Source organism: Equus quagga, chromosome 12 (assembly GCF_021613505.1).
Source record: "Equus quagga isolate Etosha38 chromosome 12, UCLA_HA_Equagga_1.0, whole genome shotgun sequence".
Classification (NCBI taxonomy): Eukaryota; Metazoa; Chordata; class Mammalia; order Perissodactyla; family Equidae; genus Equus; species Equus quagga.
The window spans coordinates 13,184,905-13,205,571 of NC_060278.1; the positions used below are offsets into that span (position 1 = coordinate 13,184,905).

Below are 20,667 nucleotides of genomic sequence, written 5' to 3' on the forward strand. Positions count from 1 at the left end.
TCCCACATGCCACAACTAGAAGGACCCACAACGAAGAATATACAACTATGTACCGGGGGGCTTTGGGGAGAAAAAGGAAAAAAAATAAAATCTTTAAAAAAAAAAAAAAAAAGATATGCTGAGGAGGCGTGCCACATGCCACAACTAGAAGGACCCAGAACTAAAAGTATACAACTATGTAGCAGGGGACTTTGGGGAGAAAAAGGAAAAATTTTTTAAAGTCTGAAAAAAAAAATGTGTCTATGTATGCAGAAAACAACTCTGGATAGATGAATGTGGTAGCGTCCCAGGAAGGTAACTACATGGAAAGGAGGCAGGAAAGGTAAGAGCTAAAAGCTGGTATTATATCCAATTTCCTACTGAAATATACATTATTCAGCTATCTCACCATCATCTTAAACTCAACACATGGAAAATACATCTCAACGTTCTTTACTCCCAACAACTCTCTGTCCAACATTCTCTAATTCAGGTTAAGACCAACCACACTCAGCTGTCCACAGAGAATTTTGAGCAATTCCCCTCTCTCATCTCTGCCCATAGCCATTAAGTCACACAATATTATTGTATGCATCTGTGATTTAAGCATGTTCACTATCCAGCCCCTCTTCTTGCTAGAACACCACCATTGAAGAAACTCTATCAAAATTTCTGGTTCTAGTCACTCCAAAATGCTAGCTGCTCAATTTTTACTTTAAGTCCGTGAGTTACGTCATATCGTTCCACATATTCTTTTTGCTTAAGTTATCCAGAATCTGTTTCGTTGCTGGCAGGCAAACAATATACTTGTATTTTTAAAACTGGCAAATAAGGTTTAAGAATGAAGCATTTGGAGTGATGGTAGTTCCAAAGGCCTGTGCTGTCACAGAAACATGAGAAAATGGAGCAGAAAATGTCAGAATCAACTTTGTCAAAACTCTGGAAAATAGTCAAAAGCAGCAACCAACTAAACACTCAATAAAGAAAAAAGCAACTTAAACAACAGTAAAAGTTTGGAAGGACGTCAGCATCATGGCAGAGTGAGCTCTTCCCTTGGACTCTCCCCTCTAAAATACAACCGAATGGACATTCATACACCAACAGAGGACATACACAACACAAAAGACGTCTGAGAGACCCACGCATCCATATGTCTGAAGGTGGTAGGACTGGATCCTCCAGAGGAAGTGGAAGCTGATTGGCAGGAGCTCCACAGAGAGAGAGAGGCCATGGCTGGGGGAGGTGCGCAGCTGAGGAGAGGCGCCCCGTCCCGCAAAGTGCTCCAGCCCAACAACCGCCAAGAGCACAGCAAAGAAAGAGAAGTGGAGGATGGGGGAGATGCGCAGCTGAGGAAAGGCGCCCTGTTCCCTGCTGAGCACTCCAGCCCCAGGACGGCCCGGAGCACAGCACAAAGAGAAAAGCAGCAGCTGGTGGAGCCGCATGAGCACCTAGAGCATGACGTGGACAGAGTGGCAGTGGTTGGGGGAGGCACACACAGGTAAGAAAGTGTCCCATCCCCTGCCTGGCACTCCAGTCCTGCGACTGCCCCGACCTCTGCAGAAAGACACAAGTGGATGATGGGGGAAGCACAGGTGAAGGAAAGTACCCCTACCCCTTCCCAGAGGTCCAGATCTGCCATCAGCCAGAGCATCACACAGTGAGAAAACAGTCAGTGGCCAGAGCAGGGGAGCCCCTGATGGTGCTGGACCCAAAATACACAGCACCCAGTGGAGGCATGTGGCAGTGGCAACCAGGTAATAAGACCATATGGAGGCAAAAATGCACACCATCAAGCAGTATGAAAAAGTATAATAAATCTCCAGACCAGAAGGAAAATGACAAGTACCCAGAAACCAATTCTAGGTATACAAATTCATAAGCTAAATGACAAAGAAGTCAAATAGCTATCATAAAAAAACTCAATGAGTTACAACAAAACACAGAAAGACAAGCTAATGAATTCAGGAACTTCTTCACAAAAGAGATTGCAACTATAAAGAAGAACCAATCAGAATTGTTGGAGATGAAAAACACAATGAATGAGATAAAGAGAAATATAGACTCCCTAAACAACAAAACTGACAATATGGAAGACTGAATTAGCAATTTAGAAGACAATACTATAGAAATACTTTAGAGGGGGAGAAGAGTGAACTAAGCCTAAAAAAGAACCGAAGAAGCCCTCAGAGAAATATCTGACTCAATCAGGAAATGCAACATAAGGATGATAAGTATTCAAAAGGGGGAAGAGACGGAGAATGGAGCAGAAAGCTTGTTCAAAGACATAACAGCACAGAATTTCCCAAACCTGGAAATGGAAATCCACACGGAAGAGGCTACCAGAACTCCCAACTATGTTAATCTAAAAAGACCTGCTGCTTTAGTAGTAAAGCTGGCAGAAGTCAATGACAAAGAAAAAACATTAAGGGCAGCAAGGCAGAAGAAAATAACTTACAAAGGAACCCCTATCAGGCTTTCAGCAGATTTCTCAGCAGAAACCTTACAGGCTAGGAGAGAGTGGAATGATATGTTCAAAATCCTGAAAGACAAAAACTTTCAGCCAAGAATACTCTATCCAGCAAAAATCTCCTTCAGCTATGACAGAGAAATAAAAACTTTCCCAGATAAACAAAGGCTAAGGGAACTCATTGCCATAAGACCCCCTGCTAAAAGAAATCCTCAAAAAGGCCCTCATACCTGAAAGGAAAAAAAAAAAAAAGGAAAGGAGTTACAAAGCCCTGAGCAAGGTATTGTCTCATGTATTGTCTACCTGAGATGAACAAGTAGACAATAGTCAGAAAACAACAGTTCTCTATCAGATCAAGCTGGTAAACACCTAGCTTTTACATCAAGGATAAAGAAAAGGAAAACACCAAAATAAAAATTATCTCATCATTTTTACCACAAACTCACAACACAACATGGAATAAGATATGACAAAAATAACATAGAAGGGGAAGAAGAAAGGGACAAAATCAGTATAGTCTAAGGAAATAAGAGACAATCAGAAAATGTACTGTTCTCAACTATGAGACTTTTTCTACAAACCTTATGGTAACAAGGTACCAAATAAATAGAACAGAGACATATATGATAAACAGAGAAAATGAAGAAACCCAACATAGAAAACTACCTAATCAAAACCATTGTCTGAATTACACTGGATGAGAAACAAATAAAATGCAGAAGAACCAGAAAACGTGCGATAAGATGGCAGTATTAAGCCCTCATGTATCAATAATCACTGTAAATGTAAATGGACTGAATTCTTCAATCAAAAGACATAGGGTGGTGGGATGGATTAAGCAACAACATCTAACAATATGTTGCCTCCAGGAAACACATCTCAGCTCCAACGAGAAACACAGGCTCAGAGTGAAGGGATGCAAGACAATACTCCAAGCTAATGGCAAGAAAGGAGCGGTTCTTACAATACCTTTAAGAGACAAAGTAGACTTCAAGATAAGACAGGTCAAGAGAGACAAAGAGGGATCAAAGGGACACTCCAGCAGGAAGACATAACACTTATAAATACCTAGGCACACAAAAAAGCAGGACCAAAGTACATAAAGTAACTATTAACAAACCTAAAGGGAGATATTAACAACAACACAATAATAGTAGGGGACCTCAACACCACACTTAGATCAATGGATAGATCATCCAGATAAAAAGTAAACAAGGAGATAGTGGAATGAAATGAAAAACTGGACCAGATGAACTTGATAACACATATAGAGAGCACTCCATCCAAAACAGCAGAATATACATTCTTCTCAAGTGCACATGAACTATTCTCAAGGATAGAGCATCTACTTGGAAAGCAGGCAAACCTCAATAAACTTAAGAAGACTGAAATCATGTCTACTATCTTGTCCAACAATAATGCTATGAAACTAGTAATCAACTACAGGAAAAAAGCCGAAAAAGGAACAAAAATGTGTAGACTAAACAACATGGTACTGAACAACTAATGGGTCATCAAAGAAATAAAGTGAGAAATCAAAAAATATTTGGAGACAAATGAGAATGAAAATATACCATACCAACTCATATGGGATGCAACAGAAGTGGTCCTAAGAGGGAAATTTATAGCAATACAGGCCTAAATTAACAAAGAAGAAAAGGATCAAATAAACAATATTAAACTAGCCCTAACAGAATTAGAAAAAGAAGAACAAACAAAGCACAAAGTCAGCAGAAGGAGGAAAATAATAAAAATTAGAGCAGAAATAAATGAAATTGAAACAAAAAAGACTGTAGGAAGGATCAATGAGACAAGGAGCTGGTTGTCTGAGAAGATAAACAAAACTGACAAACCTTTAGCTAGACTCACTAAGAAAAAAGAGAGAAGTTTCAAATAAAATTAGAAATAAAAGAGGAGAAATTACAACGAACAGATACCACAGAAATACAAAAGATTATAAGAGAATATTATGAAAAAACATGTGCCAACAAACTAGACAATCTAGAAGAAAGGGATAAATTCTTGGACTCTCACAACTTCCCAAAACTGAAACAAGAAGAAACAGAGAATGTGAATAAACCAATCACAAGTAAAGAGATTGAAACAGTAAGCAAAAACCTCCCCCAAAATAAAAGTCCAGGACCGGATGGCTTCTCTGGAGAATTCTATCAAACATTCAAAGAAGATGTATTACCTATTCTTCTCAAACTATTTCAACAAATGGAGGAACAGAGATGTTCCTAACACATTCTACAAGGCCAACCTTGTACCTGTGCCAACCTGGCCTGATACCAAAGCCAGACAAGGACAACATAAAGAAGGAAAATTACAGACCAATACCGCTGACATACATAGATGCAAGAATCCTCAAAAAAACATTTGCAAACTGAACACAGCAATACATTAAAAAGGTCATACACAATGATCAAGTGGGATTCATACCAGAGACACAGGGATGGTTCAACACCCACAAATTAATCAATGTGATACACCACATCAACAAATCAGGAACAAAAACCACATGATAATCTCCATAGACGCAGAGAAAGCATTTAACAAGATCCAACATCCAATCATTATAAAAACTCTCAATAAAATGCATATAGAAGGAAAGTACCTCAACATAATAAAGGCCATATATGACAAACCTATAGCCAACATCATACTCAATGGGGAAAAACTGAAAGCCATCCCTCTAAGAACAGGAACAAGACAAGGGTGCCCACTCTCACTACTCTTTTTTTTTTTTTTTTTAAAGATTTTAATTTTTCCTTTTTCTCCCAAAGCCCCCCGGTACATAGTTGTGTATTTTTAGTTGTGGGTCCTTCTAGTTGTGGCATGTGGGATGTCACCTCAGCATGGCTTGAAGAGCGGTGCCATGTCCGTGCCCAGGATCGGAACCAGCGAAACCCTGGGCTGCCACAGCAGAGCACACAAACTTAACCACTCAGCCACAGGGCCGGCCCCTCTCACCATTCTTATTCAACATAGTACTAGAGGTTTTTGCCAGAGCAATTAGGCAAGAAAAAGAAGTAAAAGGAATCCAAATAGGCACTGAAGAAGAGAAACTCTCAGTGTTTGCAGATGACATGATTTTATATATAAAAAGCCCTAAAGAATCCATCAGAAAACTTTTAGAAATAATCAACATCTACAGCAAAGTTTCAGGGTACAAAGTCAACTTAGACAAATCAGTAGCATTTCTATACTTTAATAACAAACAAACAGAAAAAGAACTCCAGATTACAATCTCATTTACAATCACAACAAAAAGAATAAAATATCTAGGAAGAAACTTAACCAAGGAGGTGAAAGACCTGTACAAGGAAAATTATAAGAGATTACTGAAAGAAACGGAATGACATAAAGAGATGGGAAGATATTCCATGCACATGGATTGGAAGAATAAGCATAGTTAAAGTATCCATACTACCTAAAGCAATCTACAGACTCAATGCAACCCCAATCAGAATACCAATGACATGCCTCACAGACATAGAACAAAGAATGTTAAAATTTATATGGGGCAACAAAAGACTACAAATAGCCAAAGCAATCCTAAGAAACAAGAACAAAGCTGGTGGCATTGCAATCCCTGGCTTCAAAATATATTACAGAGCTATGGTAATCAAAACAGCGTGGTACTGGTACAAGAAGAGGCACACAGATCAACGGAACAGAATTGAAAGCCCACAAATAAAACCACACATCTTCGACAAAGGAACCAAGAACGTACACTGGAGAAAGGAAAGCCTCTTCAATAAATGGTGCTGGGAAAACTGGACAGCCACATGCAAAAGAACGAAAGAAGACCATTATCTTTCTCCATAGACAAAAATAGACTCAAAGTGGACCAAAGACTTGAAGGTAGGACCTAAAACCATAAAACTTCGGGAACAAAACATAGGCAGTACATTCTTTGACATCAGATCTCTTTGAATACCATGTCTACTCAGACAAGGGAAAAAAAAAGAAAAAATAAACAAGTGGGACTTCATCAGACTAAAGAGCTTCTGGAAGACAAAGGAAACCAAGATCAAAATGAAAAAAAAACCCACCAACTGGGAGAAAATACTTGCAAATCATATATCCAATAAGGGGTTAATCTCCATAATATATAAAGAAGTCACACAAATGAACAACAAAAAAACAAACAACCCAATCAAAAAGTGGGCAGAGGATATGAACAGACGTTTTTCCAGAGAAGATATACAGATGGCCAATAGGCACATGAAAAGATGCTCAATATCACTAATCATCAGGGAAATGCAAATCAAAACTACACTTAGATATCATCTTATGCCCGTTAGAAAAGCTATAATCACAAAGACAAAAAAAGAACAAATGTTGGAGAGGATGTGGAGAAAAGGGGACCTTCATACACTGCTGGTGGGAATGCAAACTGGTGCAGCCACTGTAGAAAACAGCATGGAGATTTCTGAAAGAATTAAAAATAGAAAATACCATATACCTAGCTATCCACTACCAGGTATTTATCCAAAGGACTTAAAATCAACAATACAAAGAGACTTATGCACCCCTATGTTCACTGCAGCATTATTCATAATAGCCAAGACGTGGAAGCAACCCAAGTGTACATCAACTGATGAATGGATAAAGAAGATGTGGTGTATATATACAATAGAATGCTAATCAGCCATAAAAAAGACAAAATTGTTCCATTTGCAATCACATGGATGGACCTTGTTGAGCGAAATAAGCCAGACAGAGAAAGACATACACTGTATGATTTCACTCATATGTGGAATATAAACAAACTTACAGACAAAGAGAACAATTTAGTGGTTAGCAGCAGGAATGGGTTAGAGGGTGGGCAGAAGGGGTGAAGGGGCACACTTAAATGGTGTATGACAAATATTAATGTACAACTGAAATTTCACAATGTTATAAACTATTATGACCACAATAAAAATTTTCTAAAAAACAGTTTTGTGTCATTTTTACTTGCCCTTGCTCCACCCCTCCTCGGCTTGACAATGGTCTTTAAGACAGCATCAAATGTTCCTAGTGTGGCATTCTGGTCCCTGGTTCCAGACAGGATAGAGCAGAACTTGTTCTCAAAGAACTGTATTCTTAAGTTTTGGCCTACCTAGGGGACAGGGAAGGGAAGAGAGAGAACCTGAAGGACTGACTCATGGCATTTGCCTTTGTTTCCCCTAATTTGGGTCTTTCTCAGGGTATTATAACTTTAAGAGGTTAATTGTAATCCCCAGGATGCCTGCCAAAAGAAATACGTAGAATATGAAAAAAGAAGCAAAATCTGTTCCAAGAGACAAAGAAGAACATTACATGTTGAAAAATTGGTCAAAACACCAAGAAGATATAACAATTATAAACATATATGTGCCAAACATCAGAGCTCCAAAATACATAAAGCAAAAATGAACAGAATTGAAGGGAGAAATACACAATTCTTCAGTAACAGAAACTTCAAAACTCAAGTTTCAATAACAGAACTTAGAAAATCAGTAAGGAAACGGAGGAATTGAATAACGCTACAAACTGCACGGGTGTAACAGACATATACAGAACACTGCACTAAAAACAGCAAAATAGACATTCTTCTCAAATCCACACGAAGATTCTCAAAGACAGATCATATCTTAGGCCACAAAACAAATATCAACAAATTTTAAAAGACCTGAAATCAGATCTTATCCAACCATAATGGAATGAAAATAGAAACCAACAAAAGGAAAACAGGAAAATTCACAAATATGCGAAAAAAAACAATACAACCTTAAATAACCAATGAGTCAAAGAAGAAATCACAATGGAAACTGCAAAATACTTTTAAGACAGATAGAAAAAAAAACCCCACAGCATATCAAATTTCATGTGATACACAGAAAGCAGCACTCAGAAGTAAATTAATTCCTGTAAACACCTATGTCGAAAAGGAAGAGGGCCGGCCTGGTGGCGCAGCAGTTAAGTTCGCACCTTCTGCTTCGGCGGCCCAAGGTTCGCCGGTTCGGATCCCGGGTGCAGACATGGCACCACTTAGCATGCCATACTGTGGTAGGTGTCCCACATATAAAGTAGAGGAAGATGGGCACAGATGTTAGCTCAGGGCCAGTCTTCCTCAGCAAAAAGAGGAGGACTGGCAGCAGTGAGCTCAGGGTTAATCTTCCTCAAAAAAAAAAATAATAACAATAAAATAAAATTAAGAAAAAAAGGAAGAAAGCTGCTTGAGTAGGGTGGGATGGGGTAGGGTAGGTCAATAAGAGGATGACAGTTTAAAAATACACATTTCTTTTTGAAGTGACAAAACCCTTCGAAAATTGAGTGTGGTGGCTGTACACATCTGTAAAGATGGAGAAAACAGAAACTGTACACTTTAAATGAGTGAAATATATGGTATATAAACTATATCCCAATAAAGCTGTTTACAAAAAATGAAGATCTCAAATCAGTAAAATAACCATATAACTACCTTGAGAAAAAGAGCAAACTAAACCCAAAGCCATCAGAAGGATGGAAACATTAAAGACTAGAGATAAAACAGAGAATTAAAAAACAAGGGACAATCAACAAAACCAGAAGTTCTTTGAAAAGATCAACAAAACTGACAAACTTTTAGCCTAAGAAAGGAAACAAGAGACTCAAATTACTAAAATCAGAAATGGAAGAGGGCAGGGGGGCCCCATGGCCAAGTGGTTAAGTTTGTGCGCTCCATGTCAGCGGCCCAGGGTTTTGCTGGTTCGGATCCTGGGTGTGGACATGGCACCACTCGTCAGGCCATGCTGAGGCAGTGTCCCAGACGCCACAACTAGAAGGACCCATAACTAAAACGTACAACTATGTACTGGGGGGATTTGGGGAGAAAAAGTAGGAAAAAAAAAAAGAAGACTGGCAACAGCTGTTAGCTTAGGTGCCCATCTTAGGGAAAAAATAAAAAAGACATGAAAGTGGGGACATTACCACTGACCTTACAAAAATAAAAAAGAATCATAAGACAATACTATGAACAACAGCACACCAACAAATCAGATAACCTGTATGAAACGGACAAATTCCTAGAAACACACAAAACTGACTCAAAAATAAAGAGAAAATCTCAACAGAACTGTAACAAGAGATTGAATCTATCAGTAAGCAAAAACCTCTCAAAAAGAAAAGCCCTGGATCAAATGCCTTCAGAAGTGAATTCTGCCAAACATGTAAAGAAGCTTTAACATAAATTCTTCTGAAACTCTCTCAAAAAATTGCAGAGGAGGGAACACTTCCTAACTCATTCTATGAGGCCAATATGTTATCAAATGCGCCTGAAGACAGACAAAACATAATAAAACAAAATTACAGACCAATATCCCTTATAAAGATAAATGTAAAAATTCTCAACAAAATACTAGTGTATTAGTGTACTAGAGCAGCCACAAAAATTACAAGAAATCTGGAAGCTTAAAAAAGCAGAAATTTATTCTCTCACAGATCTAGAGGCCAGAAATCTGAAATCAACATGCTTCTCTCCTAAATTCTGGTGGTTCTGGCAACCCTTGGCATTTCTTAGTTTATAGCTACATAACTCCAATCTCTACCTTAGTCTTCACATGGATCTGCATGAAGCCATCTCCCCATCTGTGTGTCTTCTCCTACTGTCTTTTACAAGGACATGTGTCATTACACTTAGTGTCCACACTAGGCCAAAATGATCTTATTTGAGATCGTTACCTTAACTACATCTGAACACCTTTACTCAAAATATGGTCAGAGTCTGAGGTTGTGGATAGACAAATCTCTTGGGGGACAACATTCAACCCACTACAACTACCAAACCAAATACAGGAGCATATTAAAAGGATTATACACTATGATCAAAAGGGATTTATACCAGGAATACAAAGGGATTGACAGAAAATCAATGTAACACATCACATTAATAGAACAAAGGACAAAAAGCACATAACCATCTCAACAGATACAGAAAATGCATTTGACAAAATTCAATCTTTTTCATGATAAAAACTCTCAACAAAGTAGGAAGAAAAGGGAACTTCCTTAACATGACAAAGGGCACTGATAAAGGGCACATGATAAAAACCAACTGGCAACATCTAACTCAATGATGAAAGACTGAAAGTGTTCCCCCTATGATCAGAAAGAAGACAAGGATGCCCACTATTGCCACTTCTATTCAACACTGTACTAGAAATTCTAGCTAACGGAACTAGGCAAAAAAAATAAATAGAAGGCATCTAAACTGGAAAGGATGAAATAAAACTATTATTTATAGATGAGATGATCTTACACATAGAAAACCCTAAAGTACACACCAAAACTATTAGAATAAATAAATTCAGCCATTGCAAGGTACAAGAGCAACACACAGAAATCAGCTGGATTTCTATACATTAACAACGAACAATTCAAACAGGAAATTAAGAAAACAATCCATGTGCATCCAAAAGAATAAAATATCCAGGTGAAATTTAACCAAGGAGATGAAAGACTTCTATGCTGAAAATTACAAAACAGCACAACCAGAGGCACTCACAACTAGAATATACAACTATGTACTGGGGGGCTTTGGGGAAAAGAAAAAAAAAAAAAGATTGACAACAGTTGTTAGCTCAGGTGCCAATCTTTAACAACAACAACAATAAAGCAAATTACAAAACAGTGCTTGAAAGAAATTAAAGACAAATAAATGGAAGATATCCCATGTTCATACAATGGAAGACAATATTAAGTCAGCAATACTACCCAAAGCAATCTGCAGATCCAATGCAATCCCTTATAAAAATGCCAGTGGCCTTTTTTGCAATCCTCGAATTCACAAGGCATTGCAACAGAACATGAATAACCAAACCAATACTGAAAACTAAGAATAAAATCACAACACTCACACTTCTCAATTTCATAACTTATTCCCAAAACTATAATCATCAAAACAGCGTACACTGCCATAAGAATAGACATAAAGACCAACGGAACAGAATAGAGTCCAGAAAGAAACCCATGTATCTTTGGCCAACTGATTTTCAACAAGGGTACCAAGACCATTCAATGGGGAAAAAATAGTCCTTTCAACAAATTGTGCTGGGACAGCTGAATATCCACAAGTAAAAATATCAAGTTGGACCCCTAATAAACACCATATGCAAAAACTAACTCAAAAGGGATCAACAATCTAAAAAGAGTTAAAAACATAAAACTCGTAGAAGCAAACAGGGGTATAAATCTTTATGACCTTAGATAACAATGGATTTCTTAGATATGACACCAAAAGCATGACCAACAAAAGAAAAATTAGATAAACTGGACCTCATCAAATTAAAAAGTATTGTGAATCAAAGGACATTATCAAGACAAAAAGTAACAAATACTGGAGAGGCTGGGGAGAAAAGGGAACCTTCATACACTGCTGGTGGGAATACAAACTGGTGCAGCCACTATGGAAAACAGTATTGAGATTTCTCACAAAGATTAAAAATAAAAATACCATATGACCCAGCTATACCACCATGGGGTGTTTATCCAGATAAATAAAATCAACAATTCAAAGAGACTCATGCATCCCTATGTTAATTCCAGCATTACTCACAATGGGGGCGGGCGTAGGCACAAAGGGTGAAGGGGGACACCTAAATGGTGACTGACAAATAATAATGTACAATTGAAATTTCACAATGTTGTAAACTATCATAACCTCAGCAGAAAAAAAAAAGTTAAACACAGAATCACCATACGACCCATCAATGCCACTCCTAGTATATACACAAAGAAATTGAAAAGAGGGAGTAAAACAGATCCTTGTACACCAATGTTGATAGCAACACTATGCACAATAGCCAAAAGGCAGAAACAACAGAAATCTCCTTCAACACATGAAAGGACAAACAAAATACGGTGTGTATATATATACATACATACATACACACACACACACACACACACACACACACACACAGAGGAATATTACTAATCAATAATGAGGAATGAAGTACTCATACTGACTGCAACATTGATGAACCTGAAACACATTACGCTAAGTAAGCGAAGCCAGACTCAAAAGGTCACACACCATATGACTAGAATTATGTCCAATATCCAGAATAGGTAAATCCTTAGAGACAAAATGCAGACTGGTGGTTTCTAGGGACTGGGGGACAAAGAGCAGGATGTGGAGTTTCTGCTTAACATAGGGTGTTTTCTTTTAGGGAGATAAAATGTTTGGGAAATTGTCAGAGGTGGTAGTTGCACATCATCATCGTGAAAGTAGTAAACGCCACTGAACCATATACCTGGAGATGGCTAATTTTACGTGATGTGAATTTTACCTCAATATTACGAAAAATAAATAAATAAATTTATCCTGTCCTTCCTTCAGAAACTGCAATTCAGGGTAATGAAACAGTTGATAAGGAAAAAACTCCAAAAAGAAATACAAGTAATCCTGCTAATACATAAAGTAATGATATGACAATTTATTCAAATTCTACTTAATAAAATAATGGATCCAGATACTGATCGACAGCTACTAACATCATACACACAAAGGTAACCAACTACCATACACCTCCCAAAGGAAGTATACAACACTTTCATTGATTTGAGATCTTCGTTTTTTAAAAACAGCTTATATACCATATATTTCACTCATTTAAAGAATACAATTTATGAAGTATTCTTGTCTGCTCCCACAACAAACTGACTATGATCAATCCTCTGGATACATATAACTACAAATGTATGGAAAATACATGGAACAAAGTAACTTGTTAAAACGCATGTGCATGCATGCACACACACACAGACACCATCTAATAAGATGCTATCAACAAATTCTACTATGGGAAGGAAACTACGGGGCAAATGACATCGATTTTTCCATAAGCAAATTGACAAGGAAAAGGAAGAGGAAAGGAGATTACAAAGAGACCCAGGGGACATATCAAGCAACTGCAAAATATGCATATTATTTGGATCCAGCTTATGGACTTTATTTGGATACTGATTCAATCACCTATTTAAAAAATATATTTAGGAGACAATCAAGAAAATGTGAACAATGACTGGATATTCAACAGTTTTTAAAAATTCTTGTCAGGACTGACATCATCATCATGGTGGAGTGAACTTGCCCAGGACTCTCTCCCCGCAACATACAACAAAAAGGAGCAACCGTATTCCAACAGAAAATATGCTAATAACACAGGAATCCTGGGAGAGTCACAGGAGCCAAATGACAGAGGGCAGAGAGGCTGGAGCCCCCTCGGAGGACCCGGAACAGGGTAAGTGAGAGCTTCGCTCCCTCCCCTAAAGACTGGGATCGTTGCCCTGGGAGGCACTGTGAGGGAAGTAGTGGGGGAGGGGGTGGCACGACTGCAGGATCACCCATGACTCCCTAGCACCCTTGCAGCCAAGAGGGAAGCTGTCTAACAGGGCGAAAACTTTCACGTGGGATGACCTCATCAAGCCAAGATGCCAGGAGACTAGACAGCAAGAGCCGATCAGGAAACCCAGGTCGGTAGACAAGAGAAAGTGCTCCCCACCCCAACCCCCAAACTGCACTGTGCTGTGCCACCTCAGCTAAATGCGAGGGCTCAGAATACACGGCTCTCGATCCCCATCTAGTGGCGATAGGCTGTAACTGCAACCAAATAAAATCACAATGCAGAAAAACCATACTTGCAGCATCCAGTAATTCATCAAATCTCCAGACCAGAGGGAAAACAATAAATACCCAGAATTCTGTCCTGAGGACTCAGAAATAAGTAAACTAAACGACAATGAATTCAGAATAGCTATCATCAAAAAACTCAATAAGATAAAAGAAAATAGATAGAAATAATTCAATGAGTTCAGGAGCTACTTCACAAAAGAGATTTAAACTATAAAGAAGAATCGATCAGAAATACTATAGATGAAAGACCCAATGGAAGAGATAAAACAAAATATGGATTCCCTGAATGCTCGTGTGGACACCAGAGAGGAGCAAATCAGCATAATTGAAGATAGACATGTTGAATGGCTCCAGACAGAGGAGGAGAGAGAACTAAGACAAAAAAGAAATAAAGAAAATCTCCGAGAAACATCCAACTCAATGAGAAAATGAAACATAAGAATTATAGGTATCCAAGAAGGTGAAAAGAAGGAGAATGGAGCAGAAAGCGTGCTCAAAGAAATAATAGCAGAGAAGTTTCCAACTCTAGGGAATGAGAGAGAAACGTGAGTGAAGGAAGCTTTCAGATATCCTAGATTTGTCAATGTAAAAAGACCTACTGCAAAGCATATAATAGTAAAAATGGCAAAAATGGTTACAAAGAAAGAATATTCAGGGAAGCAAGGCAGAAGAAAATAACCTAGAAAGGAACCCCTATCAGACTTTCAGCAGACTTCTCTGAAGAAACCTTACAAGCTAGAAGAGAATGGAAAGACATATTCAAAACTTTAAAAGATAAAAATCTTCAGCCAAGAATACTCTATCCAGCAAAAATGTCCTTCAGATATGAGGGAGAAATTAAATCTTTCCCAGACAAACAAAAGCTAAGGGACTTCATAGCCACGAGACACGCCCTACAAGAAATCCTCAAGAAGGCCCTCATATCTGAAAAAAGAAAAAAAGGGAGAAAGGGGTCACAAAACACAGAGTAAGGAGACAGACAGATAGACTCAAAATAGGACAGCAAATATTCAACTATAGCATTAGGATACAGGGAAGGAAAGCACCGAAAACAAAGACAATCTTGTCACTTTAACCACAAACAAACAACACAAGTTGGAATAAGATGAGAATAACTTAGGAGGGGAGGAGGAAAGGGACTGAATCAGTTTAGACTAAGAAAATAAGAGGCCATCAGAAAGTGGACTGTGTTATGCATGAGATTCTGAATACAAACTTCAGGGTAGCCATTAAACTAAAGAGCAGAACAGAGACACAAAAAATAAATAAGGAAAAAACTAAGAAACACAGCATAACAAACTGTAGAAGTCAATGGGTAGACCAAAACACACAGAATGAGAAACAAAGGAAATGCAGGAAAACTGGAAAACAAGTGATAGAATGACAGCATTAAGCCCTCATACATCAGTAATCAACCTCAACGTTAAGGGACTGAACTCTCCAATAAAAAGACAAAGAGTGCCAAGATGGAATAAAGAACAAGATCCAACAATTTCTTGCCTCCAGGAAATACACCTCAGCTCCAATGACAAATACAAGCTCAGAGTGAATGGGTAGAAGACGATACTCCAAGCTAATGGCAAACAAAAGAAAGCAGGTGTCACAATACTTCTATCAGACAAACAGGATTTCAAGATAAGGCAGGTAAAGAGAGACAAAAGGGGCAGTACATAATGATCAAAGGGACACTCCATCAAGAAGAAATAATGCTTATAAATATCTATGTACCCCAACAGAGGAGCACCCAAGTTCATAAAGCAACTATTAACAAACCTAAAAGAAGATATCAAAAATAATACAATAATAGGACAGGACCTCAACACCCCACTCACATCATTGGACAGATCATCCAGACAGAAAATCAACAAGGAAACAGTGGAATTAAACAAAAAGCTAAAACAGTTGGACTCAATAGACATATATAGAACACTCCATCCCAAAACAGCAGAACACACATTCTTCTCAAGTGCGTGCAGAACATTCTCAAGGATAGACCATATGTTGCAAAACAAGGCAAGCCTCTATAAATTTAAACCAATTGAAATAATAACAAGCATCTTCTCCGATCATAATGCTATAAAGCTAGAAATTAGTTACAAGAAAAAAAAGCTGAGAATTCATTTGAGGCAAAAAAGACCCCGAACTGCCAAAGCAATCCTGAGAAAAAAGAACAAAGCTGGACGCATCACAACCCCTGACTTCAAAACATACTACAAAGCTACAGTAATCAAAACAGCATGATACTGGTACAAAAACAGGTGCACAGATCAATGTAACAGAATTGAAAGCCCAGAAATAAAACCACACATCTATGGATAGCTAATCTTCGACAAAGGAGGTGAGGGCATACAATGGAAAAAAGAAAAGTCTTTTCAACAAATGATGCAGGGAAAACCAGAAAGCCACATGTAAAAGAATGAAAATTGACCATTCTTTCTCACTATTCACCAAAATAAACTCAAAATGGATCAACGACCTAAAGGTAAGACCTGAAACCATAAGGCTTCTAGAAGAAAATATAGGCAGTACACTCTTTGACATCAGTATTAAAAGGATCTTTTCGGACACCATGTCTTCTCAGAGAAGGGAAACAACAGAAAGAATAAACAAATGGGACTTCATCAGACTACAGAGCTTCTTCAAGTCAAGGAAAAACAGGATTGAAATAAAAACAAACCCACCAATTGGGAAAAAATATTTGCAGGTCATGTATCCAACAAAAGGTTAATCTCCATAATATATAAAAAACTCAACAACAAAAAAATCAAACAACCCAATCAAAAAATGGGCAGGAGACATGAACAGACATTTCTCCAAAGAAGATATATGGGTGGCCAATAGGCACATGAAAAGATGTTCATCATCACTGATCATCAGGGAAATGCAAATCAAAACTACACTAAGATAGAATGGCAAAAATAACCAAAAAACAAAAAGTAACAAATATGGGAGAGGCTGTGGAGAAAAAGGAACCCCCATACACTGCTGGTGGGAATGCAAACTGTTGCAGCCACTATAGAAAACAGTACAGAGATTTCTCAAAAAATTAAAAATAGAAATACCATATGACCCAGCCATCCCACTACTGGGTATCTATCCTAAGAACTTGAAGTCAGCAATTTCAAAAGTCCCATGCACCCCATGTTCATTGCAGCATTATTTACAATAGCCAAGACGTGAAAGCAGCCTAAGTGCCCATCGACTGATGACTGGATAAAGAAGATATGGTATGTATATACAACGGAATACTACTCAGCCATAAAAAAGAATAAAATCGTCCCATTCACAACAACATGGATGGACCTTGAGGGTATTACGTTAAGTGAAATAAGCCAGATAGAACAAGACAATCTGTGTATGACTCCACTCATATGTGGAAGTTAAATATGTAGACAAAAAGAACAGAAAGGGGGCGTAAGGGGTGAGCACAAAGGATGAAGCGGTGCACCTACAACACGACTCACAAACAATAATGTACAATTGAAATTTCACAAGGTTGTAAACTACCATAACTCAATAAAAAATTTTTTTAAAAAATCCTTGTCAGTTTTTTAGGTGTGATACTATAGTGTGCATTTCCCAAATATCTAGTTATGTTAGAGATGCTCACAGAATTCAAAATAATCAGAAGAATGGGATAGGAAAGGGGATAGATGAAACAAGACTGGCCATGACTTGATCAATGTTAAAGCTAGGTACCTACAAATCCTTTCTACTTTTATGTATGCTTGAAATTTTTCCCTAATAAAAGCATTTTCCAAAAATATACCTGTAAAATTTTACCACCTTAATCTATCTCTGACGGCTATTCCTTCATTTTTATCTCTCCTACTGTCTTCAACCAGTCACTCATCATCATACCCTTGGACTTACTGCAATAAAACTGCAATAAAGCAGTCTTATCTTAGTGGATTTTTGATTCTAACATCAGAGCATAAAGCAAAAAATAAACATAAGCAAAACTATCCTTGAAAAATCCCTTAAAATTCCAATAGAGAAAGTACATTATATAGCTCATTATCTTGAATACACAACCCTGTTGGACTTTATAAGTTCTTCTAACTTTTCTGTCAAATAGTGTCTATCAATGGCCCTAATTCATTTAAAAATTTCTTCTTCAAGAATGTAATAAGCCATCACCACCTCTTGCCTGACCTGCTCAATAACACACTTGACGCCTTTGTCAATGATGGTTGGGAAAGCCTTACAATCACTCACAAGGGATTTTCATATAGATTTGCCTACAGCATATGCTCAGTGAGTAAAATGCAGATTGAATTACCTCTATAATTTAAATTATTTCTTTTTGTCTATCTCCCTCAACTCCCTCAGGCCATATAGCTGATTTTAAGTATGTTAAATGCGCTTATGATCCAGCTCCACTTTTCTTTTTTATAGTTGGTCTGGTCTCATACCCTTGCAATCCATTCATCACAGTGATATGAGTGATCTTTCTAAAATAGAAATCTCATGTTATTCTTCAGCTTCAATGCCTCCCCCAACATTCAACAGGATCAAGTCCTTAGTATGAGAAAAAAAGGAAGGGAGGAAAGGAGGGCAAAAAGGAGAAGGGAAAGGGCAAGAAAAGAAGAGATGGACAAGGAAGAGAGGAAGGGAAGAAAACCTTGCGTATGTCTTCAGCTTCACCTCTCAGAAGGCCTACCACTCAAACCTTACAGTCCAATTCCCAATCATTTTAATTCCTTGATACACCTGTGTCTATATCATTTGAATTCTCCCTTTGCCTATAATACCCCACTTTTCACACACGATGTTAAAACACTTCAACACTATATTAAAACACTTACCTTTAACAACTGAGAACTATAGAGCAGTCGAGATGAAGAAAATTTAAAGTTGAATTGAGAAACTCCCAATTCTGACGACAAAGAAAAGAAAACCTAAACTAAAACCTGGAACATATTTTCCAGCAATGATAAGTAGGCATTTGATATTAAAGAATAGCATTATCAATACTTAACATCAGGTTCACTGTGGGGTTTTGTTAACTAGTCTAGAAATATAATTAACATTTCTACAGGAAAATGCATTCCAGGCTCCAAAATAACTTACCAATCAATTTTGGAACACAATTGACTTAGAATTTTTTAAATACACATCAAATTTAGACTATAACAAAGACAGCATGTCAAATCAGTGAGGAAAAGATGAACTGTTCAATAAATGGTGATGGGACAAATGGTAGCATTTTAGCATCTAGGAAAAAATAAAGTTGGATCCATACCTCACATTGTATTACCTGGATACATTCCAAATGTATCAAAGATTAAACTGTAAAAAAAAAGAAACCATAAAAATGCTAGAGGAAAACATGAAAGAATTCCTTTATAATTTTGGAGTAGGGAAGGCCTTTCTAACTAATGGTTCAAAATACACAAGCCATGAAAGATAACATTAATAAATTCAACTAAATAAAAGTCAAAAACTTCTGCATGGTAAAAAGCTCCACGAGCAAAGACTAACAACTGGGCAAAAACTAGTCCAACTCATATCACAAAAGCCTAATGTATGAGGGGCTCCTATGAAAATGCCAACAAATCAGAAGGAAAAGGATCAACAACCAAACAGAAAAAGCATATGTATGAACAGACCACAGAAGAGAAAATACAAATTGCTCTTAAAAATATGAAAATATGCTCAGCTTCACTCAGAGTAAGAGAAATGCAAAATAACTGCTCTGAGATACCAATTTTCACCTACTGGATTATCAAGGGTATGGAGAATAGCTTATTCATTCATTGCTGCTGGGAACATAAATTGGTACAATCACTAGGGAGAACAATTTGGGAATATCTACCAAAATCAACTGCAAAATCCCTTTGACCCAAAATTTCCACTTTGGGGAATTAATAATCCTACAGATGCCCTTGAATACAAGCAAAATAACACACATGTAAGCATTAGCCATAAATGCAAAAGATTAGAAAGTCCATCAACAGGTGAGTGATTACCTAACATACAGTAAAAAAAAGTTCTTTATGGGTAATAGATTGCTCAGTAAAAAGAATTAAGATGCAAGAAAGTATATATAATATTCATCCATTTGTATAAAAATCGGAGATGAAAATATTCATCTATTTGTATTTATTTCTATATGCAAAAAAAAACCTAGAAGGATAAGCCAAAAAGTACTAACAGCAATTACGTTGGACGCAGGAAAGTTGCTGAGAAACTGGGCAGATGGTAAACAGAAGTAGGACGAAGGATTTTAATATTTTTAAAAATTTTTGGACAATATGACTGTATAACATAGTCTAAACATGAAATTTAAAACATATAGCCAAAAGCATTGTATTTTTCCCTTTTATTTACTCATGCCACTATTCTATTCTACGCCAGAAATACTTTACAGTTGGCTGCCCAAAACAGAGGAGTATACTAATAGTAGTTATCGCTCTACTTTTTTGTTTCTTCATCAGTTACTTAATTTTCACAGTATGCCACGGTTTAACAAATTTGTGTCTACATATTGAAGAATGGCACTGAGTTAAGAAACATGGATTTCTCTGAGAAAGGTAACTCAAAGTGGAGATGAAAATGAGAAATACATACA

The 20,667-nt window shown here is 37.4% G+C and overlaps 1 protein-coding gene across 16 annotated transcripts in view; it reads right to left on the minus strand.

Moving 5' to 3' along the window:
* Window positions 1-20,667, minus strand: part of MLLT10 (MLLT10 histone lysine methyltransferase DOT1L cofactor) — a 257,846-nt gene that overhangs the window by 186,878 nt on the left and 50,301 nt on the right. Inside the window, exon 2 of one of the 16 annotated variants that reach the window (XM_046678447.1) lies at window positions 19,339-19,385. The exons of the other annotated variants lie outside the window; for them this stretch is intronic. The gene's annotated coding sequence lies outside the window, so the exon portion shown is untranslated. The remainder of the gene's footprint in view (window positions 1-19,338; window positions 19,386-20,667) is intronic. 16 annotated transcript variants of the gene reach the window in all.